General features: G+C 45.2%; 2 long non-coding RNA genes and 3 other non-coding genes across 5 annotated transcripts; 1 reads left to right on the top strand and 4 right to left on the bottom strand.

Annotated features, from left to right (window-relative positions):
- The first annotated feature begins 3210 nt into the window (after positions 1 to 3210).
- LOC135249057 (uncharacterized) lies at positions 3211 to 12154 on the top strand. The gene is made up of 3 exons (XR_010328550.1): positions 3211 to 3350; positions 6459 to 6559; positions 10344 to 12154. It is a non-coding gene; the product is annotated as an uncharacterized LOC135249057 (long non-coding RNA).
- A 6637-nt stretch (positions 12155 to 18791) lies between these two features.
- On the bottom strand, positions 18792 to 18873 carry trnas-aga (transfer RNA serine (anticodon AGA)). Its single transcript has one exon. It is a non-coding gene; the product is annotated as a tRNA-Ser (tRNA).
- Positions 18874 to 22951: 4078 nt separating this feature from the next.
- Positions 22952 to 27111, bottom strand: LOC135249056 (uncharacterized). Its single transcript, XR_010328549.1, has 5 exons — positions 26974 to 27111; positions 26252 to 26337; positions 25962 to 26020; positions 25570 to 25677; positions 22952 to 25265 (listed from the first exon to the last, which is right to left on the bottom strand). It is a non-coding gene; the product is annotated as an uncharacterized LOC135249056 (long non-coding RNA).
- LOC135249573 (small nucleolar RNA R38) lies at positions 25423 to 25493 on the bottom strand. The gene has a single exon (XR_010328730.1). It is a non-coding gene; the product is annotated as a small nucleolar RNA R38 (small nucleolar RNA).
- On the bottom strand, positions 25753 to 25826 carry LOC135249576 (small nucleolar RNA SNORD49). Its single transcript, XR_010328733.1, has one exon. It is a non-coding gene; the product is annotated as a small nucleolar RNA SNORD49 (small nucleolar RNA).
- Positions 27112 to 27316: the final 205 nt, after the last annotated feature.

The following is a 27316-nucleotide window of genomic DNA, read 5'->3' as shown; positions in this document are numbered from 1 at the left end:
CGCTCTCTCTCCCCCCCCCACCGTGCTGAATTATGTGTCTGTAATTTCTTTGCCCGGCACCAGTCCATTACGCCCTGCGCCGAGGTGTCCTCTTCGCGGGGGCGGGGGGGGGGGCTCGGCTGTGCCCGCCGCCTCATGCATATTCACGTTCCTGCGCATCATTTCGCCGGCTGACAGAATGGTGGCACGTCCCCTGTCACCGAGGCTCGCCGGGGGGGCGCGGGCGCCCCCGAAACTCATTTGCAGGTCTCCGGCGGGGAGGCGAGGCGCGTAGCGGACTGAGAGGCGCGGCGGGAAAACGAAACCCCCCCCACCCCACCCATCTCCCCCCCCCCACCCCCCACCCCCGGCATCCCAACAGGGTGGGTGCCGAGCGAGCAAGTGAGCGAGCAACCGTGCACTCAGTGTGTCAGGTGAGTCCTCCCCATTGATGAGATAATTCGTCCACGGGGACTTTATTTTTAACCCTCTCCCCCCCCCCCCCCGCCTAAATCCCCCCCCCACCCACCCCCCACCTGCATACACGGTGAAGCAAGTCATGTGACTTCCCGCGATAACACCTGCCCCCAACCCCCCGCATGATCCTGCCTAACACGGTGAAGCAAGTCATGTGACTCCGGATAACCACTGCCCCCCCCCCAACCCCCGCATGATCCGGCCTACACGGATGAAGCAAGTCATGTGACCACGGTAACACCTCCCCCCCCCCCCAACCCCTGCCCCTGCACGCGGGGCTGAGTCAGCAGTTCCAGGGATTGCCCTGGATTAGGGACCCTATTTATACTCGCCTGTAAACGACCGACAGCTCTAAGTCCCCCCCCCAAATTCGGCTCGCCCCACCGAGCCCTGCAAGCGCACGGCGCGAGGCCTTACTGGACGGACTTCGTTCATGAGACTTGTGACCCGCGCCCGTGCGTCAGGTTGGCAGGCTCAAGCGCTCGATATGCTAGCTAGCCTTGTCCCGCTAACCACCTGCCGTGTGTCACCCAATGAGACCTCGAGGGGGGGGGGAGGGGTGGGGGAGTCGAGGGGGGGGAGTGTGCGTGCCCGTGCTCGTCCAAATCAACAGAGGCAGCTGCACGGCGTCGCTGAGCTCGTGGCCATGATTTGGCTTTCTAAAAATGCGATGGTAGGAAAAAAAAAAAAGGGAGTTCGTTTTTGCACGTCAGGCTGAAGCTGAAGAAGGCTGTTGCCGAAACGTTTGTGCTTATCACGCCTCATAAATGTCTGTGATAAATCACCAGTCTGAGCGTTTTAGAGGCTGCGGCCCATGTTTTTCTCCGCTATTACATACTGCATTCGGCACCCAATCACTAGCAAAATCATTTTGAGCTGAGATCATTTCATTCTCCATTAATCTAAAAATGTGAGAAAATAAAAACATCCAGGATAAAAAAAAATTTTTTTTTAAACTTTCGGCCCTTGATGATCATGCAACATTGACCAGTTCATTCATCATCACCGGTATGATATTAAAGTGCATTTTCAGTTTGGGGAGTTTGGGATCGGTTATTATCATGTGAGGATCCTGAGCAATCGCTCATGTCCGACTGTGACGTGTTGCGCATTTCAGGATATTTCGAAACTGGAAATTGAAGATGTTTGCAATGCCGAGAATATGAGATGCACAACCCTGCATTCAAACATGGAGGGAGAGAAGCCGAGATAGGGTTAGGGGTGCAAATCTAAAAAGAAATGTAAGAAATGCACGTCTGGGCCATACGTAATTGGCATCAAAAAAATAAGGAGGTCAGGCTGGTGGTGCAGGGAATGTCAACAATTCAGCTGAATTAGCACATGAGATGCCTGCCATTGTCTGTCGGACTTATGACCCCGTTTCCCTAACGAGACGGAAGGAGTCCGGTGTTTTTCTGAGCGCGGTGGCGCAGAGCACCGATTGGCCCGCCCGTGAAGGCCCCGCCCCCCTTCGGGATCCGGCTCAGAACTCTTCGCGCTTTCGGGTGACCTTGGCGTTCAGAGCCCTAATCAGCACACAGCCTGGGAAGAGCCGCATTCCCCCGATAAGAGAGGACTGATTAAAAACGGCCGTCAAAAACAATTTAAAAAAGTTTGGAGACAGAGGCCCCATTGTGGAGGACACTATCGTTTGCATGACATCAGACTTCCCTCCCTCTGGATTGGGCAGTCAGCTCTGTTTAGGCAGGCTTCAGGCGGCGTGGGGCTCGCTGACGGCACTGCCAGCGCTTCAGGCCGGAGAGACGGGCTGCTGGGTGACACTCTCGCTCGACTGATTGAAATTGTGCAGCCGGGCGTGAGGCTAGCTGGTGTTCGGCTAGCTGTGTGGGTGTCAGTGGACCCAGAATAGCACTGCAGTCTGCGTAGCTGCCAGGTATGAGAGGTGATTGCACAACCATGTCAAAGACAGACACACACACACACACACAAACACACGCACGCACACACGCACACACACACACTCACACACACACACACGCACACGCACACACACGTACTTACTCGCTTATGGCTGTCCACTGGGCCTGATCATGACCATCTCCTTCATCAACACACAGACACTCACACATGCATGCATGCACACACACACACACACACGTGTAAATACTGTACAATGCAACACTGTGTAAGCACTGAGCAGCAGCCAGAATCCTCTCAAGTTCACAGCAGACTCCTTAGGTCTGGCGACCTCGCGTGCCTGCCACGCAGCCAATCAACAGCACGTTCAGCAATGCCAAAGAACCGGATTGTCCCAGAAATTTATCCTGTTGTGAGGACTATGCAATCAACAGGCTACGGACCTCAACCGCCACCAGCCTGCAACAAGATCGAACTTGACCCATTTGGGCAATATGCAGCATAACAGGAAGTTGCAAAACCGGGTGTGCTTTCAGAAAGAGCTCGGTGAGTGTGCAGGGTTGGTAGTGCAGTGTAGAACGTTTTTTTTTTTTTTTTTTTTTTTAAACCTTTCGGGATTAATGAAGAGGCGGGGCCGGCGCGTTGCGCGGAGAGCGCGCGCGCGCTTCCCGACATCTCGCGGTTTGCGTTCAGCCGCCGCCCGTGCCTGGCCCTAATAGCGCTCCCACTGATCTGCCCTAATCCAGCCGGTAATCCGCCCGCAGGTGGTGAGAGGCGCTGGGCGAGGAGAGCGGTTGTGCAATAAACAAGGCTCCGGTCGGCACGCTTTGCTTCGCTTCGCTCTCTCTCTCTCTCTCTCCCGACCGCCGCTCTCGCGCTTGCCATGGCGTCTGCATGCTGACCCTGCCGCCCGTGCGGCCGGGGCACGGAGGGGCTCGGGCCATGTGCACGACCATCATGGTCCTCTCCACCCTGGCCATCATCCTGCGCCGACGGTTCTCTAACCAAGTCAGACCGTGAGTACCCCGATCGTCCTGCTTCGACCGTTCTCTAACAGAGTCAAACCGTGAGTACCCCGATCGTCCAGAGCCTACGGTTCTCTAACAGAGTCAAACCGTGAGTACCCCGATCCCCTCACTCCAACGGCAGGGCACACCAGGTCAGCTCCATGTCAGGTTCTCCCCCCCCCCCCCCCCCACCCTCCCATTTTGTGCAGAGAGGTTTGTGGCCTGACCTTGTGTGTGTAGCTTGGACGTGGACACCACGCACTGTGGAGACTCGGGATTCCATGTTATGGCTCATGGGTCTACAGCAGCCTCTGCCTTCGCTCTATTGTCCTAGAGGACAGCTGTGTGAAATGACCAGTTGTCCTTTTTTTTTTGGTTTTTTTTTGTTTTCCTTTGTTGGTTGTTCTGCTCACAAGTTCATGCAGTGAGCAAGGATTCTGGCTTCGGCGTCGTCTGGCTGGAGAACCATCCGGGTTCTGAGAAATGCAATTCTCCGTTCCGTTGTGTAACGCTGAGATGTTATCTAACAATGATTCTTGAGGCCATAAATTTGTGTAGTAAAACGGAAAACTTGTACGTGAAGCGGAAAATACTGCGGCTGGACAGATGATCAGATTGCAGCTGTTTTGTGTAAAATGTGAATGTAATTAATTCTCTGATGTACTGTGCATTTCTTGGGGAATCCACAATAGCAGGATGTTATTATGAAGCAGGGACACCAGAAAACAGAACAATTCTAGTAAAAAGTGCTACCTAACTAATTGATGCTAAATATTTTTTTTTTAATTATTTTGAAAAGCTTTGTTGTCAAGAAATCCCATGAATACCTGTGGGTAATCATCATTTCTGTAGCAAAGAGAAATGTGTTTTAAAGCTCTGAGACACCTGCTCATTACCCAGCACATATCCCGTCATTGGATCCTTATACCGAGTATCAGGTTTTTCCTAGTACTTCCTTGTCTTTGAGCTCCTTGACAAGTTGGACGGTTTAACAAAAACCTTCAAGAACAGGCAATAATTCATATTAATGACTGTGAAATCCAGCACCAGTAATTGGGTGCAATTTTATCACCCCTTTATTACCACCCCATTTTAATTCCCCATTTAATTTTTTTTTCAATAAAAAGACTGCAAGCATCACTATACGCTCTGACAAGGATGAAAGGCTCCAGCCTAGCAAGAAGAACAGGGCCTGTTTTAAAAAAAAAACTTCACAGGGAAAGGAAGACCAAAGAAATCAGGTTACTCACGGAAGATTAGGATTATACACCTTTACGTCCTCATCATCCACTTTGATATTCAATTCCAGGTTGTTTTTCTGTAAGGATGCAATGACTGACAGTTGCGAAAGAACCATATGGAAGGATTTACATATGGCATTCTCAAACAGATACTGTATATTTTTATAGCCTACATCATGATAATTCATTCATTTGTTCATTACAATTTATCAAATATCAAGGTTTTATTATTTTTTTAAAAACATATTTCATATATCCATGTAATGTCTAAGTGTCTTTGTTAGCACATCCAACTGTTGCACTGGCCTCCACCAATTCAGGAGAGCACAAGCAGAATTGCACATGCAAAAGCATCCAACGTATGTACTTCCAGCCACCGATTGTATTCTGCAGTCCAATAAATGAGCTGTCTGTCATTGGATAATCAGATGTGAACAACACAGGAATAACTGTAGTGACCCAAAGGCTTTAAAGCAGTGGTCTCCAACCCTGGTCCTGGAGAGCTACAGGGTCTGCTGGTTTTCATAGTGACTCTGCACTTCATGAATCAATTAGAGCAATTGATTACACAGTTAACTCAACTCATCTGGTGTCTTGGGTCTCCACTGGGTGCTGATTTTAAGGTGAAAACAAAAACCAGCAGACCCTGTAGCTCTCCAGGACCAGGGTTGGAGACCACTGCTTTAAAGGTTTTGTTTTCGTACAAATGCGAGTTCTTGTTCTGGTGAATATGAGCACTTTTTCCCCATAAAAGGTCAGGTGTTAAAAGGGCAGGACGTGTTCCTTCAGCAAGACCTGATCACAGCAGACTGCTTACCATGCACTGCCACTGCTTCATCACATAAATTCTAATTGGACAAATTACTGTAAAATTATTTTGTATAACAGGGTGGAAATCCATTCTGTTGGAAACACAACCTGGAAGGAGGGAGGAAAGGGTTGTTTTCTTCTTTCTCCAAACTTTCAACAACAAAAAAATCCCTTTTCAAAAGTCTACTATTCCTGAGCTAGCATGTGGTCCTCCTCATCGAACGCACACACACTCACACACAAGCAGAAATACCGCTCATTTATTTTTCCTGAAGCGCAAGCAACCAAGCAGGATTAAATGGAGACAAAATTTCAAATTTGTCTTGCCTCTTCCACACGAAATGGTAAAAACAAACTGAACTGTAAAACTTTAGCAGAGCATTCCTAAAATGGCAGTGTTTTGAAAAGAGCACTCATTGTTGATGTAGAGTAGAGTCCCTCAGGAATGAGCACTCCATAGTAGATGTACGACGGGATTATCATCTGCCGCTCTTCATGTGCATTGTCTCAACAACGAGCGGACGCACTGTCCTTCCAGCAGTCCGAGACTTGTGCACGTTTGTTGTTTTAGTTGTAGGACCCACTTTTTCACGCACAGGTATCTTATATTACATTACAGGCATTTAGCAGACGCTCTTATCCAGAGCGACTTACACAATTTTTTACATAGCATTTACATTGCATCCATTTATCCATTAATACTGAAGCAATTCAGGTTAAGTATCTTACTCAAGGGTACAACGGCAGTGTCCTATCCAGGAATCGAACCTGCGACCTTTCAGTTACAAGCCCAGTTCCTTACCCACCGTGCTAAACTGCCGCCCCTCTTTGAACATCTGGCTGCCAGTCTACCCAAGTGAAATGACCACCGATCTATCCATCCCTCCTTGCCTCCGCTTTTTCCACACTCTCAGTACAATGTCCATTTGCACCGACAGGCTGAAGTAACGGAAATGAACAGTGTAGAAAGTACAATGATCGCGTTGAACTATTGCCCGGATATGTTCTTTGATGCATTTCCCCTCAGTTCACCATGACAGCTGTCTCTCTCTGTCCTGTCCTACAGACACACAGGAGAAGTCAGAGAGAAGGAGATGGCCTACGTACAGACAAGCTCTGAGCCAGCGAAGAAATGACTACCGCATTGCCCCAAGACCCTGGGTCAAGGTATGAGACACCACCCCCCCTTTGGATACATCGATGAAATGATACATCGACAGACAATCTCACAATTTACAACGGGCACAGGACAGAAGCTTGTCTTGTGCTCTTCATAAACCATGGCAACACCAGCAGCGTAGACTAGCAGCACTTTTTTATGAAGAAGGAAACTGTGACATATATCATTTGAACTGTTTACATGAAGTTTACATATATTGCCGACCTCCTCCAGAAATTTTAATAATAACAATGAAGGGCCTCTCAAGCCTCAGAACAACTATCCCTGACTGTATGTACACGGCTAGGAGCAAGATAGCAAGAACATGGAAAATACCGGAAGGAATTTTCCCCCCATTAATATGGGTAAAAACATTTTTTTTAAGTAGTGTGTAAAGGTCCAACTCAGCCCACCATAGCTGTGGAGATCAGTCTCAGATTTGACCCAGCAGAATTTACATTAATATTTTCATTTTTGCTGTGGGGAGAGAATATCCATTTAATAGCCCCTTAGCTGTACATAAGATTGAGAACAGCCAGCAGGCTACCATCACGCCTGAGCTGCTCCACTCACTAATTTGTCCGACTCGTCGTTGCGTTTCCATGGCGATCAGGTGAGCGTTTCCTCGGGCCAAGAATCAATAGCTCCCTGCCACGGCACGACCGAAGTGGCTCCGTCAGTCTTCCTTTAAATCACTCGCTATAACGATACAGGCACCGGGCTCGGCTAGGTTTCCGGCTTTATTCGGCCACATCGATAAAGCTTTTTGGTTCGTGTGACGCCGCATTAAGCCGCGGGAAGCCCAGCAGGAAGTCTGGTGCGTACACCGAAGTCTCGTGGCCGCTGCATGTGCCGTGTCCGAGCTCTGAAACACAGTCTCCGCGAGACCAGGCGATAAATCAATGGCAATAAACTACAGCAGATAAGCACAGGGCGCGGTGAAGGCCATGCCACTTCCACTGCTAGCACGACAGCGTCACCAAACCCCCACTGTTTTTACAGACGCTTCCTCTTTTTTATTTTTTCTGCGTCCGTCAATAACAGATGTTCAACGTCTCTTTTGAAAACAAAATATCAGTTGACTGTTCTCAGATAGTGAAGGAGTTTGTCAGTCAGGGCTTATTATAGGCAGTACGTCCAAAGTAAATCAACTTTTCTCCTGTCTTGAAGATACCTCACATGAAGTATTACTCTAAGCACTCATATTTGTTCATTGTGTGTTTAAACATATTGTCTAATTAGAGTGCATGCAGTCAGTGCACTTTTGGAATTACGAATACATGATCAAACTGATTCATTTCTTGCATTTGATGTCCTGAAGAATCTTATGAGCAATTCTGACTCCTGGAGGTGCATGAAGTTTTTAGTTTTTAATCTATGATGTAATTGAAATGTGAACAATCAGAATGACTAGAATCATGACAGTAATTCTAGTTGCTATGACATTCTGGCAGTTTGAGAGTTCAAAGGCAGATATTTCTGTGGATGTATTAAAAATATTTCAAACTATTTGTGCACACCTTCAAACAGTGACTGGCTCAGCATACAGAGTAGTGATGGACAAGACAAAAAAAAAATGATGTATTTTCCATTATTTTTTTATTTTTTTTACCCTTCCTATTCCCAAATTACATTCTGGCCTGATTGTGTCCTGCTTGATCACGTCTCAGTCACCTGAATTTCACCTGGCTGTCTCCCTGCTTGTCCCAGCTGACTTTGCCTTGATGCACTTTGCTAAACACTTTCTCGTACAGCTGAACTCACTGAGAACCCAAACCATGCCAGCACCACAGGTGGAAAGTCCAGGGGTCAGCAGGTAAAAGTCCTGCCATGTGTTTCTTCCACCCATGAGCACAGCCAGGTGATTTCCACCTCCTGGCTGAAAATACAGGTGACAGGAATGAAATACTGGAGAGGACTTTTACTCCCTGAACCTGGATTTTCCACCTCTGGCCAGCACCATCGGAGGCTGGGTGGGGTTGGCCATAATGAGAGGAAGGGATTCAGTTTGCAGGGTATTGCCCTGCTATATATATATATATAGCAGCTCCTCTGGTTGATTGAGCATCTCAGATCTTCTACATTCTACTGTCCTCTGGCACAATGACTGTCCAGCCCAGTTCAAGGAAATGTAAGCAAAAAGTATTGAATGCACACGCCTTGGAAGAAACAAGCAAGAAACAGCAACTTGAACTGAGGACGTTTCAGCAATGGGAGTGGCATACAATTAATTCCAAATTCAGGAATAAAAAAATTAAAAAGTAAAATCAATCAATAAATAAATTTAATGCTGATCTTATTGCTTTCTATTGTGAAGAGCAACAACGGAAATTTTGAGGAGGTGGAAGTTTGATTTCGACACAAGTATGACATTGATGATGGACAGACTCTAATCATTAATTCACCTTGCCCAGTATGGAGTTTCGGTCACTTTGCAGGAACCTCAGTACCGTCCAATCACGCACATGCATAAGGAGCATGGAACTGGACGGGCACTTCAAAAACCAATATGGCATCCAGGTCTCAAAAGGGTGATTTAATTCAAAGGCTATCATTGAGAAACTGCCAGCTTCTACATAAAAGAAAGAGTATAATCACTGTGTTACAGGGATCCCTTCTGAAGACTTCAGGAACAAGAGCATATTGGTTGGGTTCACGCTGACAGTAATATATATGTTAATGACACCGGGAATGGCCCAATCCAGCTGACTGGAGGAAGGATATCTATCTAGCGCACAGCGTAGAGCTGGCTAGCGTGGGCCTGCTACGGCAGTGGGTGGATGTGAGAGAGTAAACGCCTCAGAGAAAAGACAGAGCCATTGAGCAGGATGCCAAATGCTCCGCTTTTAGTCTTTGAAGTGCTTTTTGCTCCTCACAACATTTGCGCGTGTTTAAATGATTCAGGAGTTGCACGGCCAGACCCCTGATCTGCAGAAGGTTTCTTTAGAAATGCAGCCTCTCTTGGCTGGAGCTTGGGTGATCCACCCGAGGGAGGCGTCTGCAGCCTGTGTGCTCGGTGTGTGACGGTGTGATGGGATGTATGTAACAAGCCGATGAGTGCAAGCCGCGTACCGTACCGTACCGTACCGTTCTTTTGGGAAGGACGCGAGCGGGCGCATCCATGCGGTTTTACCAATCAGAAACGGCTTTACCCCCAAAACTAGGTCTTGTGTGACTACACCGGCGTAAAACCCCTGCACTCCTTCCACAGCACATTCCCTTAAAATATTTATGTTCTTGCATGTCAGGTTTTTATCCTGCATCTGTCTGGTCCTCTCCTCGCAGCCGTGAGCTCCAGATGCAGAGATTTTGCGCTCAGTTCAATTGCTAGAAAATTGGAACGTCGTTCCGAGCCCTTCCTTCCCCCAGTCGCTCGTAGCAGCAGCACGTGTAAATGAATACAACAGCGTAAGGGAGGGGGCGCGTGGCTAGTCCTCCGTCACACTCTTCCAGGAGCCGAACCAGCGCCGCACCCGCCAAAGCCGTTAAATTTTTTAAAAGGCAAGCCTGCGGAGCGAGATTGCCTGAAATGAATCGTGACAGGAGCTGAACCTGTTCTATCTGCCACGGGAGAGGGCGGTGTGTTTAGACAGCCAGCTGGCAGGCGTTCCCGTTCCCCGGTGCTCTGAACTGGTGTTTTTGTGGAACAGCTCACTCATTTAGTGCAGTTTTTTTTTGTTTGTTTGTTTCCTGTGTAACAGACAAATGACTGTAGGATAGTTTGCATATCTCGCCGTTTAGCGCTTCTTCGTTGAACATGGGTCTGCCATTCTGTTCGTTTTTTTTTTCCAGTCCGCCTCTCTGGACCAGTACCCACACTGACCATTAGGCGGCGATGGAGACACACCTTCCTCTCCCACCCCTGGCTGCCTTCTTCGTGTTGCCCTCCACTGACAGCTCAGCGGCTTTGACTCTGCCGTGTTCAGTGACTGCGGAGCTCCTGAAATACAGCAGAACGGGATCCGGGACGGATCAACCTAAAGCGGTGTTGATGACATCACTACACTTAGGAGACGCTAGCGACCTGACTGTTGCCCTGACCAGCTGGATCTCACTTCCCAAAATGCAACATTGCCCCCTGTACACTCAATCTCACATACATACTTTCTCCCTCTGCCTGTCTCTCGGGTTTTTTGCTTTTTGTTTTAACTCATATCTGTTAATGTTAATATGTTCGTTAAATGATTTTGTGTTGATACTGTCTCTGCCAGACGAATTGTGCTGTGAAACCTGAAATATTGCTTAAAGCTTTACCTCTGCAGTACATGTAGTTGCTTTTACCCAATTTACAATTCAATCATTCAGTAGATGCTTTAAGCCAGATTGACTTACAAAAGTGCATTGTACGTGGTACATTTTATAAAAATAGAATTTCAATTAAATTCTTAAACTCATAGCAGATGACATATTTCTTAAGTCTTTTACATTGAGTGTATATCATTGTATGGTTTCTGAATGAGTAAAATCGTAGTGACATTTTAATTTGAGTTAAAGAATAACTCTGAAGGTGCAGTCTGCGCTCACACAGCTCCAGTATGAAGGACAGTTAAAATAAGTCATTTTGAACAGCATACCGCTAACACTGATTATGGAACAATGGAAATGTGAAAATATCAATTAAACTAAGCCATGCGTGTCTAATTCAGTTTGAGAGATCGTATTGCGCAACTCGATAATGGGGCTTTCTAGTAAAAACGCTGAGAAACGCCCGCACGCGACACGATCATTTTCCTGGGAATAATGGAATAGTGAAAGAAAATAAATTGCGTGGTAATGGAGCATACTGCTCAGCCCTCCGCAAGACCGAATCTACTTTCCTGACGTAAAATTGTGCGGCAGCTGACGCCCACAGTGTTCATGGCCCAGCTAACACGAAGCATTCCACGCGCCCTTTTGGCTCTGGAATGCAGACTCCGCCTGACTCGAAGTGATAAAGATGCCGCAAAAAGAGTAGTCCTCGTATACGGCCGTATATTTTTCGCCGCCCGAATTTTGTGGGGACGGAATCAAACCGCAAAGCTGCGTATCTAAACATGTCCGACTGTACAGCGGACCCTTTCTCTGACCTCCTGTTTTGTTTTGTTTTTTTTTTTTTCATCTCGGAGAAATCTCATTCTCCTCTGTAAAACAAATGATTTTTTTTTTCATGTGAGCTATGAAGCATTTTCTGTATCCTGTTTTCTGTGCTATTTCCCATCTGTCCACGCTGAGAGCAAATGTGGACGAGAGCCTACAGTGAACGCACCTCCCGCACATCTGTAATGTCTCCCACGCACAGGGCTACGGTGTGACTCCAGTGTGGCTCCTGAGTGCTAATATGACATCTTTCTTGAAATATGCAACCTGGCAAGAGGTTGAATCTTCTCAGCAATCAATGGTGCAGAATGAGCTGAAAGCTTGGATGTAATGAGGTATTTTTTGTTTTTGTTTTTGTGAGCAGTCAAACAATTTAAATTAACTTGGCCTTCGACCTGTCCCTGACAAAAAGCAGGCTGGTCACTACAACCTGGACTCTGTCAGCTGACCCCCCCTACAGCACAGCACAATTGAGCTCTGTTCTTTGTTCCTCCTGTCCGATTAAATAAATAAATGATTGAATTGTTTTTGTGTTTGCTTCTCTTATTTGTTTGTTTTGCTCTTGGTAGCGGTGAGAGTTGTTGCACACGCTTGTTTCTGTCTCCGCTGAGGATGAAAACAGACGTTTATTAAAGGGATGGAGTGCATCGCTTCAATTAGAAGCTGTCCATTTAAAATCCACTCCGCTCAAAGTCCAGTACTGGGGCATGCGGTGCACTTCAAATGGAGATCCACAGATATGAAAACAAATGTACTTCTAACTAAAAAGGAAATATGAGTTAGCATCTAACAAAAATGCTTCTGATCACTTGCGTATTACAAATACATGTCTGTTAATAATAAGGGTCGACAAGACTCTGATATCATTTGTTGTGGTTTATCTACGTCCATTCCCCCCTGGTGAATCTGTGTATCTCAAATTACCACATGAAAGCATGTTTTTTTTTTGGTTTTTTTTTCTCGATAAAAAAGCGGAGGCCTCTTGTTAATGAGATCGCCTTCCTGCTCCACGAACAGACCTCGAAAAGTAATTTAATGATCTGCGGAGGCCACGTCGTTTAATAGCACTGAAAGCCGGAGAGAGAAAGATTGGGTCTAATAAGGTCTATAGTGCCTTCCCTTCCACGGCTCCAATCGAGTTGTACTCAAATGATGGCCACCATAATTACTGAACAAAAACAGAGAGCGGGAGAGCCGGGGGGATGGGGGGGGGCGGGGGGGTTTGGGGGTTGGTTAACAAACATGGAAAGGACAGTACGGCCAACAGCTAATAATCAGATCAGACCAAAAGCCAACATTTTAATACAAGCGAATCGCTGCAGCCACTGACGCTGCGCCTCCTGCACCCAGCTCTCTGCCACCCCCTGCAGGCCACCCAAGGTTGCGCATCAGACAGAGGGGCAAATGCATGTGGCCCCCCAATTGCCCCCCAAGCCACTCAGAAGGGCATCGGAAGGGCAGCTTCCTCCCAGTATCAGTGCACCCGCCCGTCATGGAGGCTCACGCCAGATTTGGCGCGGAGAATGGCTTTGGAGGGGGGGGAAGGGGGGGGGGGGGTGGGGTACCACACAGTGTTCCCGGGACGGCGGGAGGATTAGACACTGAATAATTCAGCCGCAGTGCTAATCCATGGAGAGGTGAGCGGGTAATTAAGGGCCTCGCTGACGCCGCAGTCTCCCCGCCGCGTCCTCTCCCTTTCAAGTCCGCGTGGACAGGCAGCGCAAATGCCATAGCCAATTACACGCCCCAAAGGCCCCCCAAACATCTGGGCCGGGCTACGGGTCGGCAGTCAGGGTTTAGGGTAGTCGCAAGGGGGTCGGGGGGGGGGGGGAGGAAAAGACCTCCCAAAATCAGGTAGAAAGGAGACTTTCAAGCACCCCGCTCGTAATTCTGCTCTGCGTTCATCATGCATGCCCTCGTGAAATCTGCGCATTATCTAGGGCTGTCCGTGGTTCGTCTGGGGTTGTAATGCTCTGTTTGAAAGTAATACAATTTGAATTCATCCCATATGAACGGATGGACCAGTAAGCTAATGGCTTAATTTCAAGAACTGCAGTTTTGTTCCTGTGATTTGACTTTGATTGTACCAAATAATATAATCAATTAACATATGAGTATTTCAGGGTCAATGGTACTAATATAATACTAATAATTATAATAATAATTATTATTAATAATAATTAATAATAATAATACCATATATGGATATTTTAATAAAAACAGGCCAGTTACTATTATAATGACAGGTGACATTTTACTGAAGCAATCAGATGAAGTACCTTGCTGAATGCAAGGGGACATTGTCAGTGCTTTTACTGGGATTTGAACATGAAACCTCTGAGTCACAAGCCAAGCTCACAAACTACTATTTTACACTACTTTTCTTCAGAGGGTTAAATTTGGTTTACACACTGGATTTGGAAACTGGGAATACTTTTGCATAGAAATGTTAAAATATTTTATTCAAAGCGAGTGTGTAATAGTACTGCTAATGGCCTTCGTTTCAAATTTCATAATAGACTCAAATTAAAGGAACTGATCATGATGATAAGACAAGATTCTGAAAAACCGGAGCAGTCAAAATGTTTGCTTAATGGAACTGTACTAAAAATTAAAAGGATGAATATATGTGTCATTTTCCTGAGCGTGGAGGAAAACCACAGTGAAGTCAAGTCCTTCGTTTCGATGGTGGGTGATGCTTCTTGCTCATTTTACAACCCTGATTACAATGTAAACACGCATGAGTCAAAGAGTAAGACGCCTAGCTTGTGCTGTACAACGATGGCTTCAGAAGCACATCGTCACTGCAAGGTGAAAAACGCAGAGTTGTAGTTTCATTTATTGTACAGCTGGGAAGCTTTGGGTTAGAGGGTATTTCTACATAATGCCCAGTGGCTTTTGGTACAAACCACCACATCTCAGTGGACCAGTCTGAATGTCTACAGACCACCACATCTCAGTGGACCAGTCTGAATTTCTACAGACCACCACATCTCAGTGGACCAGTCTGAATTTCTACAAACCACCACATCTCAGCGGACCAGTCTGAATTTCTACAAACCACCACATCTCAGTGGACCAGTCTGAATTTCTACAAACCACCACATCTCAGCGGACCAGTCTGAAGCCATACTGTCGATGATTGATGCCAAGTAGCTGAGGGTTTAACTGACTAACTGAATGGACCGGACTAACTGAATGGACCGGACACACACACATATTTTAAAAAGCCGTGAGTACTTAACACCAACATCTCAAAACAAACAGCCCAACCCACCCACCCACCCCTCTGCACAATGGCAGGCTTCCTGTCCAAACACCCTGGCATCTCTACTGAAGCGCTGCCCGGCCTTATGCCCGCTGCATGAGTCACCGCCTTGCACAGCTCTGATTATCTTTATGTAGTAAATTGAGGCTCGTCAGGAAACAGAGCAGAAGTAAGAGCTGGGGGCGGGGGCGGGGAGTCGTGGATGCCAGGAGTCCCTCCAAGAATGACTGTGAATAAACATTCCACCGGACTATGACCTCATAGTGCTGTCTGTTTGGATTCTATGATAAGGGGACAGCCCCTACTTAGTACAGTAATAGAACAGAATTACAGTAACCAGACTGTCAGCTCTTTCTTCCTGTTCTCTATACTTTCTTACGCTAGGCTTTATTTGATAACAGGAGCAAGTGTTCATTGGCCAAGGGCAAAAAAAAAATCTATTGCCAGCTGTATTAGTCTTGAACAGGCCCCTTCTTGGAAATCCATACACATTTCTGTTTCAGAAGTGCAGTCGCATGCCTTTCAAAGTTAAGAATACAAAGCTGGCCATTTAGTTTGTCTACAGTATGGGTGGTACTACCACAGATATTATAAAACAGCAGATGGTTAGGTCCAGCACTGCAAACACCAAAATATAAGACAGTCCTAACAAGTATTTTAGTCCTATATTTAGACATAAAATTTTATTTCTATTGCTTTATGGCTAAATAATAAAAAGATTGCCAAATGAGGCGAGACAGTTTGACTCATTTCAAGATTTGCCAATGGGGTAGGCAATTTCACTTGACAAGCAAAAAATAATTTAAAACCAGCTAATATTTTCTACTTCAGAGAAGACAAATAAGTTTTTAAGTCTCATTTCAAAATTAAACACTTGATAAGGCAGACATTTTTTTACAGTGGAATTCCTAACATTATAAGTCTTGTCACCTTTCCATTCCCACATAAATATATGTTCAGAAAATTCATTAAGAAGAAATAAGATCATCAAATGTATGTTTGGAAGAACATTCTGGACATTCCGTTCACTGCACGGTTGATCTACACTGAAATCTGCAGTGCTACAAATCCACAGAATGATAGCAAGGACACTATGCAAAAAAAACAAAAACAAAACCTAGACAGAATCAGGACGAGGCATTAAAAAAACCAATCCAGTTAGTTAAAAATAAGCAGGCGTCCATCCAAACCAAGAGCCAGATGACTGACGACTCACTAGCGATTGTCACTGAAAAATTCAGCACATGACGCCATCTTTTATGAAGCAGCTGAGACACGCTTTGGTCTGGTTCCCCTGCCTTTGCAATGAACTCACTTACTGGAATCCCAGTCAGAGCAGAAGGACAGGAAGGCGGGCCTCCAGAGACTATGCTAATTGGGAAAAGGGGGGCAAAGTTCTAGGAAGAGAATGCATTTGCATAATTTGCTTCCCCTACCTATCCGGCTGTCGTGACTGCGGGAGAAAACAATGAATGATGCATTCAGTGGCAAAATGCTGCTTGCTCTCAGCTAACAACAAAACAACCGTCAGTACCAGCGAAGTTTATTATGTGGGGTCACGACTGTGGCAAAAATAGCATAGCACAGATATGGAGGAATTTTCCTAATCTTCAGGCTGTTAAGTGCGGAAGATACCAGACTGACGCTGAAGGTGACACACGCACTGGTTATCGATTCAGGAGAAACGGCTTGCCAAATATTTGTGTGTGTGTGTGTGTGTGTGTGTGTGTGTGTGGAATTTATTGACAAATGACGTAGTTAAAGAGGCTGAGGCTGGTTAACGGTTAAGATCATCCTTGACTTGGGAGCCAGGAGATGCATCGCGTTACATTACATTTATTAATTAGCGGACACATTTATCCAAAGCAACGTACAAAAAAAGATACAGGCTGCAGCTGTAGGTGCATGATGGGTATGTCGTGGGTTGTGGCAGTAGCAATGGGAGCCCCCCCAGCCTCTCCCCCCCGGCTCGGGCCCACCACCCGCGCGCGTTTATCTGAAGGGCCTGCTGAGGGCCGAGGGGACTGTGGGTAATTTGAGGGCTGAAAAGGGAGCGGAGACAGAGACGGAGGCGAGGAAGTGCTTCCGCTCGCCGAGCCCCGTCGGCTGCCATGGAGACCGTCCCTCGTCCTCCAGCTGCGGGCGCGGGGGTCGCCGAGGCGACGTCTGCCTATCCGCGCGGCGCCATGTGTGATCCGCGTCCCGTCCGCAGCTGGGACGAGCGCCACGCCCGCCCTGGACAGAAAGAGCCCAGCTGTACATCAGATCACATACATCTCCATCACTGCAATTTCCTACAAAAAATCATTTCCTCACTTTATTATTATTATTACGGGCATTTAGCGGACGCTCTTATCAAGAGCGACTCACACAACTTTTACACAGCATTTACATTGCATCCATTTATACAGCTGGATATGTAATGAAGCAATGCAGGTTGAGTAACTTGCTCAAGGGTACAACAACGGCAGTGTCATAGCGGGAACCTGCAACCTTTAGGTTACAAGACCAGCTCCTTACCCATTATACTACACTGCCACTTTGGTGACATCTGCCCATTTTATATCACAGTAAAACTTTTCAGTCAGTTGTACTTAAAATGTACATTATAAACCCTTTGTTTAGCCAGGAACTATTTTCATTAGAATGCATGAAAATTGGTAAATCAATCATAACGAAATCAGCAAATGAATCTGAATGATGGAATCACGTGAAGGTGAATCACTACGCTTCACATATAAATGCATAACTTCCTTGAAAAAGACCCATTAGCTATTACATAATATAAACGATCCTTGTCTAAAAATGTCTCTCCACGACATTCAGATGATTCAGATGAATCCCCCACTAAAAAGCAGTCCGTTTCTCATGTATCGATTCAAACTGCATATGTGGAATTGCATATGCGTTCTGTTTCGCAGTTATCCACAACTATAAAAACCTGAATGCAATAAACCACCAGATAGCTCTTTGCCCAAATGTATGGATGAAGACACCATTAATTTAATCGAAACGAGAGGAGATGGGGGCGTCACTGGCAATGGTACCCCATCTGACATTCCTACTGGGCAAAAACAAAATGGCACCCCGTGCGCTGAAATGTTGAGAGGTTAATATGGTGCTGCTCCTCAAGTGGACAGTCGGGCATATGCGACGTAGCTTAATGAAGCAACAGGAGTTCCTGGAAAAAGTGCGAAGCATCTACACGGTTCACAATGTTGTTGCTTTGACAACCCAGTCCTGAGACACACAGGAGGTTTTGTTCACGTTGGATATCAATGTCACTACCAGAAAAAAAGCTGTACATTACATTCACATTACGGGCATTGAGCAGATGCCCTTATCCAGGGCGATTTAGGACAGCTTATGCCTTACCTGAGAATGGAACCTAGGACCTGCAGGTTACTCCACTAACCATTGGCCAGTTCCTTTAACCATTACACTAACTAACTACCACCACTCTGTATATTTCACTCTAAATCCACCTCCCACCCCCTTTTCATGACACTCGTTACATGTTCCCCCATCCCAGCACTTTTTGGTAATTTGTATTTGTCCTAATACTGTAGCTTATTCTTCTGCCTAGTTGGCTTTGTAGAGGTTAGGTCAGAATAGTGTTCACTGTGTGAACTAAACGGTGTTCTTGGCTAGAAACAGCTGTACAAAATAAGTACTGTATCTTATTGAACCTGTGTTTTGTAGTTGTCCATGACCATGAAATGCACTTTTTGTACGTCGCTTTGGATAAAAGCGTCTGCCAAATAAATGTAATTACACAAGGCAGACAACCTGAAATACGAGCAATTCCACTTTGCTCAACAAACAAGCCATTGGGCTGAACTCCATTCGTGCGATTTGTATACGACTTGTTTTCCTAATGGTTTCACAAAACATGACGTAGTCGGCAGGATTCGAACCTGCGCGGGGAGACCCCAATGGATTTCTAGTCCATCGCCTTAACCACTCGGCCACGACTACAGCACACAGAACAGCAGGACATTGCTTGAGGGCCTTACTGCAGTGCCTTAACTGAGACTCAAAAATACAGCCTTTACATTTACATTACAGGCATTTGGCAGACGCTCTTATCCAGAGTGACGTACAACAAAGTGTATAACCATAACCGGGAAAACCCTAGAGAGAAGTACTGTTCCAAGTGCAGGGAACGACCGCATAGTTTAACATGTACCCAGTAGGTTAATCTGCTTAACACTAACACAAACAAGAACAACCTTTGAAATTACAACCCTAGTTGCCTAACCATTGCACAACATTAACAAATGGTGATTCAAACTGTGAATATGGAATTATAGCTGTATTCAGGTTTGCCATTTTTCGCTTTGCCTGTTACAATGACAAACATCTGTTACTTAAACACAGATTTAATAATGAGAATAGCTGGCAAATATATTCCTGATGTTAATGCAATGCAATGTCTGTAGCAGAGTCACAGCATTTGGGGGGCTGGCAGTTTGGATTATCTGTCGTCTGGCAGTTAGCTTTCTAAAAAAGGGCCACATATATTTAGTCAATCTTTGAGGATTTTGTTTTAGGGTGAATGTTTTGTCTGCACATCTGTAATACTCAAACGTGTGATCACATTAAAGGAAATTAAATGTAAATCAGTGTTCTTATTTTTATATACTGACTGTTGATTCCTTAGTTCATGGTTGATTCACAATTCAATGAGCCTCCTGTATTCAAGCAAACACTGCCCTCTGGTGGTGTATTCCTCAATGATTCTACTTTCAGACACAGTGCTGTGAATAAGTATTTGCCCCCTTCCTGATTTCGGCACCATGACACTATCGCCACCATGTTTGACCGTTGGCGTGATGTTCTAAGTGAAATGCTGCATTTGCTTTATGCCAGACATAATGGGACCCGTGTCATCCAAAAAGTTCTACTTTTGACTCATCTGTCCAAAGAACATTATCCCAAAGGACCTGGGGATCATATGGGCACATTTTTGAAAAAGTGAGATGAGCATTAATGTTTTGGTTGGTTAGCAGTGGTTTTCACCTTGCTACTCTTCAATGAATACCATTTTGTCCAGTCTAGTTCTTATTGTGGAGTCATGAACACTGATCTTAGCTGAGGCCAGAGAGGCCTGTACTTCTTTTGACGTTTTTCTGGGATCTTGTGACTTCCTGCATGAGTTGTCATGAAGAAATGGGTCAACGCCAGGGGTCCAGGGACTAGCATGCTCCATGAAGATTGCAAACACCAATGGTTACCAGTATTGCAGTTTAGTAAGCCTCTGGTGCCAAAAAGCAAACTTCCATATTGAAGCCCATTCAAAACTACCCTGCCCAAACTATTTTGGACAGTTCTTCTACATTATAAAATTTCTTCACACTTAACGAAGTACTCTCGTTTTTTTTCTGAGCCACACAGGAGAAGATATAAAAACATTTTCATTCCAGTTTGGTCCGCATGTTGCTAGTGTGCGTAAATACTTACATAAAGTTGCCTGTGTCAGCACAAAACCTGTTGCCTTCCTCTACCGGTCGAACACTAATTTGACAAAACGCTATCACGATTTAAATGTCGGCATTGTTTTATACGTGCAAGTTACTGGTACGTTAGTTCACTAAGTAGCCTGTGTGTGGCTGTATTAGCTATTAATGTAGCTAGCAAGACTCTGTAGCGAGCTAGCTAGCTCCTAATTTTCAAGTAATAACGCCATGTTAAATTCGATTAAATTCATGTCAAATCAGCCTTTCTACGGTTCATTTGCTTTAGACCTAGCCTTCCGTGTGCCTTAATACCGTGGTCCTGGTTTGGTACTTATCTTACGGTGATTTAGCCGGAGGGCTAATAATGGAAACACTGTCCAGTCTAGAGCCTACGTGAATAAACACACACAATTACGCATGCTTAGCGTTGTTTCGAATAAGGGGTCGATATGTACGAATGACACCAGTACGCGAAGCGGAAGTCAACACGTTTGAATAAACGTTGATTAAAGACGTTAATAGCATTGATTAAATCATTTGTGTCGGGGTGCGTGGGGGGTTTGGACAACGCGAAGTGGGGGGCAAAATGCAAAACTCCAAAGCTCGTGAAAAACACCACACATCCAGAACAAACGTGGAATAAAGGATATCGAAGGACAAACCATAAACGTAAGGTAAACTTGAAAACACGTGAAAACAAAGAAAGCTCAGGATAAAAGTTGTGCATGGAACTGGGGAGTCGACCCAAACACGCAAGGATCCAGCCTGAGTCAAGGAAGAAGGGAACTTAAATAGATACGACACTGACGAGACACAGGAGGGCACAATGAACAATCAGGCCACAGAGAGGGAAGGGAAAACGAGACAACCAAAAAACAATAATTGAACAATTGAAAACAATAATACAATCAAACAGGGGGAGCAGGACACAAAACAGAAGTACCGCCATCTGGCCCAAATTTGTCTATAGTCAGCATCACTTCTAATTTATGCAAAGGATTTTGTCACTACCCCAAAACTTAGACACTTAATTATATGCGTTGGAATAAGAGATGAGCACATCCCACCATGTAGCCTACCATCATTAAAATGGAGGCTTTTAGTGAGCGTGAACGCAGCACGAAGCCCATTTCTCTCTATGATTGCGTTAAAATTGAAGGAAAAGTGCCCGGGCCTTGTCCTCACATGGCTCGACGAGTGAGCCCCAGTTCACGCTGACTGCCAGGGCCAGCTGTGTGCGGTCTGATTCCACTCCGCCTCGTTTCCAGGGACACGGCAGTGCAGCTCTTAAAAAAACGGAGCTGCCCTTTGAAGTGGGACAGCAGCACGTTGTAAATTCCTGTAATGGAAATTCATTTTCGCCCCTGCTCAATCTTCTTACATTCGCGGAGTTCAAAAGTTGCACGCCGCCCTCCGACGTTGCGTGACACAATGGATTTTGACAGCTGTTTAATAGTTTAGCCGTCTCAAAGTACTATTCTCTCACACAGTTCTAGTAGCTTTAAAGAAAACATTATAGGAAAAATAACATACAGGCGAAATGTAACACATTTACTCTACCATACTCTTTTATCCTGGATCAAGAAAAAATGTATTTGTACCAAATATTATTAATATCACTATATATACTCACTACATGGCCAAAAGTTTGTGGACACCTGTCATCCAACATCTCATCCAAAATTATGGGTATTAATATAGAGTTGTTCCACCCTCTGTTGCCATAACAACCTCTACTCCAGACCATGGGGTGCATCACTGCACACTGCAATAATGCTTTAGCTGGATGTACCATCCAGGATGCCCATGCACAGGTACTGTAGACTACACCTCACTCAACATTTCAGTGACAATGGCACTGCTCTCTCACCCCATGGAAGAAACAGGGTGTATACAGCGCTAAAATATGCATTAAAAAAATTAAGCAGCAACTTAACCAATTCATTTCAGGACCAAGTCCAGGCAATGATATCACAAAAGTGTTAATTCATTATGCTTTGCACATTCTGGTGAGCAATGACATTTCTGGCTACACAGGCAAGTAGATCATTTACATTACAGGCATTCAGCAGACGCTCTTGTCCTCACATTTTCACATTGCATCCATACAGCTGTATATATACGGAAGCAATGCAGCTTAAGTACCATGCTCAGGGGTACAATGGCAGCGCCCGACCCGGGAATCAAACCTGCGAACTTCAGGTCACAAGACCACCTCCTTACTCATTATACTACACTGCCACCCCGACATCATGAAAGGTGGCAAGATGAAGGGACACAGCACAGACTAGACTTACAATTAGCAGAATCAAGGTGTGCCAGCTTTATTCAACATCAGCTTCTGGCGATAGGAAAGGTTCATTGTAAGTGAAGCAAAGCTGCACTTTGTTACTGTGCAATAGACTATGTGTAACCATGCAGCAAAGCACACTATTGTAGCTTGTTCTTCTCCCTAGTTTGGCTTGGCATTAGTTAGGTCAGAATAATGTGCACTGCGTGAATTGAACTGTGTTCTTGGCTATACATAGCTGTACGAAATGAGTACTGTACCTTATCGAACCTGTGTTTTGTAGTTGTTCCAATGATTATTCCAAGCGTCTGCTAAATAAATGTAATGTGAAGATGAAGACTATCGTGAAGCCTTACCTTTATGGCAGCGTGTGTACAACATGGCGTGTGCAGTTGAAGGCAGAAAGCCAGGTTTATACACACACACAGGGTTCGCATTCAAAGGTTCATTCAAGGCAATCCAATTGTAACGCAAATCAAGATAGAAAGCTATCAAATCATAGTTTAAGATTATTCCTTTCAAATCATAGGCTGTTAAAAATGAATATTACATCTTTCACATCATAATATATTGAGTTTGTTAGGGAAGGGAGGGAGGTCTTGATTGAATTAAAATGCAGTAAAATGTTCTGCCAAACCAAATTATTTCAAAGCAATGAGTAGCGATAAAAAGCCCAAGACCAGGGAAAGGCCCCAGAGGACCTAAAATGCAAGGGAACAGAAAAACATCCCGCATTAGATATTACTGACCTAACCAGAGTACTATGCATTTTAATTTTAGTAACGCAAAAGCACACCATGTTTTGAAAGATCACCGTCATTTCCCCCCAAATTCAAATTGTTGTTAATCTATGCACTTGGGAAAAGAAAATTACTTCAATAAATCAACACTTCAAGTTTTTTTTTTTTTTTTTTTAATAATTATAGAACCTGACCTTGCCTGCCCCATAGAGCATCTGGAGTCACTTCATACCAACCCCTCCACGAAAAACGCTACCACACTGCCAATCATGCAAATCAAGCATCTGCCGCTTTCAAAGGCCTCAGCCGGATTTTGGACAAGACAAGATCATGATTTTTCCCCCAGTTGTGTGAGCAGGCCTGCCACAGTGCTGCTAAACTAAGCTGCGGTCTCTAACGCAGCCTTCAGAGAGTGCATTCTGGGACAGTGCGCCTCATTGGCCAGAATAACTGACCTCAATCCCAGTTACTTCAGGACGTCAACTTTTCACATCACTCACACGCCAGGGGAAAATATTTTCCAAGCTTAATGCACTAAAGAAATCTGCAGAATTTTAAATTAGTGCCTCGAATGGGTGTTCTTGAAATCGTACTCAAACTTTTCCACTCGGTCTTTAATTAGTCTACAGCAGGGGTCATCGATTCTGGCCTTCGATTCCAAATCCAGCCCAGGTTTTCTGTTCTCCCGGGTAATTAGTGCTACCGATTGGCCAGACCGTCTTCACAACCGACTCCCAGGCAAAGGGAGGGTGGAAAACCAGCAGTTCTCGGCCCTCGAGGACCGAGAGTTACTGATCCCTGGTCTACAGCCTGAAGACCTCTTTAAAAGACGGCCCGAGATGCACCAGGAACAGAAGGAAGCCTCCGGGTAACACAACCAAGCAGACGGAGGTTAAACCCTGACGCGGGATCAGAATCTTACAGAAACCGCCAAACGTGCGACGCAGGAATACAGATGGTTCACGGTGATACGGTTTTATTCTGATATTGTGGTATGACTGTGTTGGTCTGTCAAAGAACTTTGAGCTACATACTCTGTATGAAAGGTGCTATATACATAAAGTTATTATTATAGAGAAGAGTCCTGCCAAGAGCCAAAGGTAGTGTAGAGACTGAAGTGAAAACTGGATGACCTGCACTGCTCAAGAACTAGATGCTTACGGCAGTGTAGCACAGTGGGTAAGGAACTGGCCTTGTAACCGAAAGGTCATAAATTTGATTCCTGGGTAGAGCACTGCCATCGTACCCTTGAGCGAGGTGCTTAACCTGCATTGCTTCAGTGTACGTCCAGCTGTATAAATGGATACAACGTAAAATGCTATGTAAAAGTTGCGCACTTCGCTCTGGATAAGAGCGTCTGCTAAATGTCTGCAATGTTTACAAACCAGGGCCAAACACCTGCCTTTTACAAATAGGTCCTTGCAAAAGTATGTTGAGGAAAATGTGGATATGTACCCTTAATACATACGAATTGCCTATGCTTAATTGTGACGAGTCAAGAGAGGTCAAACGTATCACTGGCTCAGTAACGCGTGTAGTTTGTGACCCCCTAAAACCCAAGAAAGAAACCTCTGCTTGACGAAGAGTTTAAAGACACAGGTCTTGATAGACATTTCTTCATTCAAATTAAAATCTTTCAAATGAAGGAACATAGCTACAGTATAGAGTCAACATGCATTTATTTGATCAGAAATGTTAGTCATTGCTATTAAGTTCAGCCCCCCCCCCCACCCCACCCCACCCCACCCCTGCACTGCAAATGAGAAATAAGTTCAACTCTCATTCATTCTCTGCAGAATTCATTTGATCTTATAATAAAGCCAAAAACAGATTCTTCCAAGGCTTTTCTTCAAGTTCTTCAAGCCGTACTCTTTGAAGCCCCTGAAACAAAAATCTTCAGTTAGTCTACATCCACACCTACAGGCAAGTTCATCACACAAAGCTACAGTCTCCAGGAAAGCTGAAATGGCTGCCAATTTCCTGGCCACATTAAAAAATAAAAATAAAAATAAAATTGATTCCTCCCCCCAACAGTCAAACAAGCCTCAGAATACCAAGAGTCCACAGAGACATTCAGACAGGGATAACTTCATATCATCACAGGCTTGTGGAAATTATACCACTGCCGCCGCCCGCCCGCCCCCCCCCCCCCCCCCCCCCACCCCCACCACGAGGAATTAGTTACCTTTGCATTCACTTTGATGCAAGAACTGGCACGTGGCCAAGATGACCATTATTGCAATCACTCAGTTTGAATAAGTGACTGTAGGCGCCCCATCCTCCATCTCCCACCCTGTTGAAAGCAGAAAAGTTAGAATTAGCCACGCGACTAGTTATTTGGCACGGCTACCTCCTCAAAGACTGTGCTTCTCAGGACAACGCTAATCCATCGTCAGTTATCGCATCAGACGGCACTTCCTATGTAGCGTTATCATCATTGAAAACCACTTGAATAAAGTACCTCCTGGTCTGGAGCACATCTGCTAAAGTCGCGGCTTCTCGGCATTGTACTCTGACGACCGTTAGCATTCAGACAATGCGCGTCAACGCCAAAGACGATGGGTATAATCCACTCACCATAATTTAGGGAATCTCTTCCAGGTCAACACACTGAAACACACTTCCTGGTCTCCTCGCTGAAAACAAATGCGGCAAATTCGTTAACGTGTGGGAAAACAAAACTGATTTCTTCCAACATGGTAGTGGTCCAATTTAACATTAAAATTGCGGGGCACCAGCAGCATTTTATCAGCCTTCAGAGATAAATTGTTTCAACAACTGTCATTGTTCAGACAGGGATAACTAAACTCATCACAGGCTCCAGTCAAACACAACATTGCACACTGTACTGTAATGAATTCAATCACCTGGCTATGACCATGAAGCCAGAAACGGGATATGCGAGGACGGGCTTAGGATCCATCTCTCGGAGATCAGATCTTCTTTCCAATCCCTATGGAGATTGCATTAGGTTCATTAAATAGCTACAGCCATTGCGACAGCGATCGAGATTACTTTGTTAAACAAAATCGATTTACACAGGACATCTTACAGAGATAAATAATGCTAAATTCCTTGCTGAAGAGTATTGCAGCACTATCATAGCTGGGAACTAAACTGGAACCGGAGGTACAACCCCAGTTCCAATTACCACACTACAGCGCCGCCAATATATCGTTGAAAGTATAAAAGGCAATTCACTGGATGACTGAATATGTGCAGATTTCGTACACATTGGTAAGTCACAAAATAAAACACTGAGAAGTCACACATTCAAGATGAACTAGTCAAACGCACCGTAGGCGCGCCGTGTAGTAGCAAATCAGTGAGCCACGACCACGTGCACAATGAAAAGCCTAATGTTACGTTAACTTCAAGTTTCTCAGAAATACTATTCAATCAATTGCACATAACCTATTTAGAATTACTGTATACTTAAACCATGACACCCCTACACAAATATCGAGCTAGATCCCGTTTACGCCAAGAGGAAAGTTAACATGCGGCTGCTATCGATAATCAGCAGTAACAATTAATGACAGAACGACATATAACTCGCTAGATAAATTACGTGAGCTAGATAACTTACGTTTAAGGAGGTTTCAGACCAAACCACGCCTGTGATGCCGTAACATGCATTATTTATAATAAGTATATAGCCTACTAGCTATGCCCAGGCCCTTAACGTAAGCGGCCAGCCCAGTCACTCGTCACGCACCCAGCTCGGAAAGGAAGTCTGCGTGGAGGGACGTCGCATTTTGTAGCCGCTATTTCTCGATCCATGGCCTTCTGGGAACCCGAGTGCCTTTCCGGTGAGCCTGCTTCCTTCGATTAGCTTTTTAGCTGCGTTCTAGTCATTCAACTCTATACGCAGTGAGGCTGTAGTCCACTTTGCTGTTGTGTCAAATGACGAAGTTTGTACGTTTATCTCA

Source organism: Anguilla rostrata, chromosome 2, assembly GCF_018555375.3.
Source record: "Anguilla rostrata isolate EN2019 chromosome 2, ASM1855537v3, whole genome shotgun sequence".
Taxonomy (NCBI): Eukaryota; Metazoa; Chordata; class Actinopteri; order Anguilliformes; family Anguillidae; genus Anguilla; species Anguilla rostrata.
Note: the sequence above shows the minus strand (reverse complement) of the source record. Positions and strands in the feature narration are given on the sequence as shown.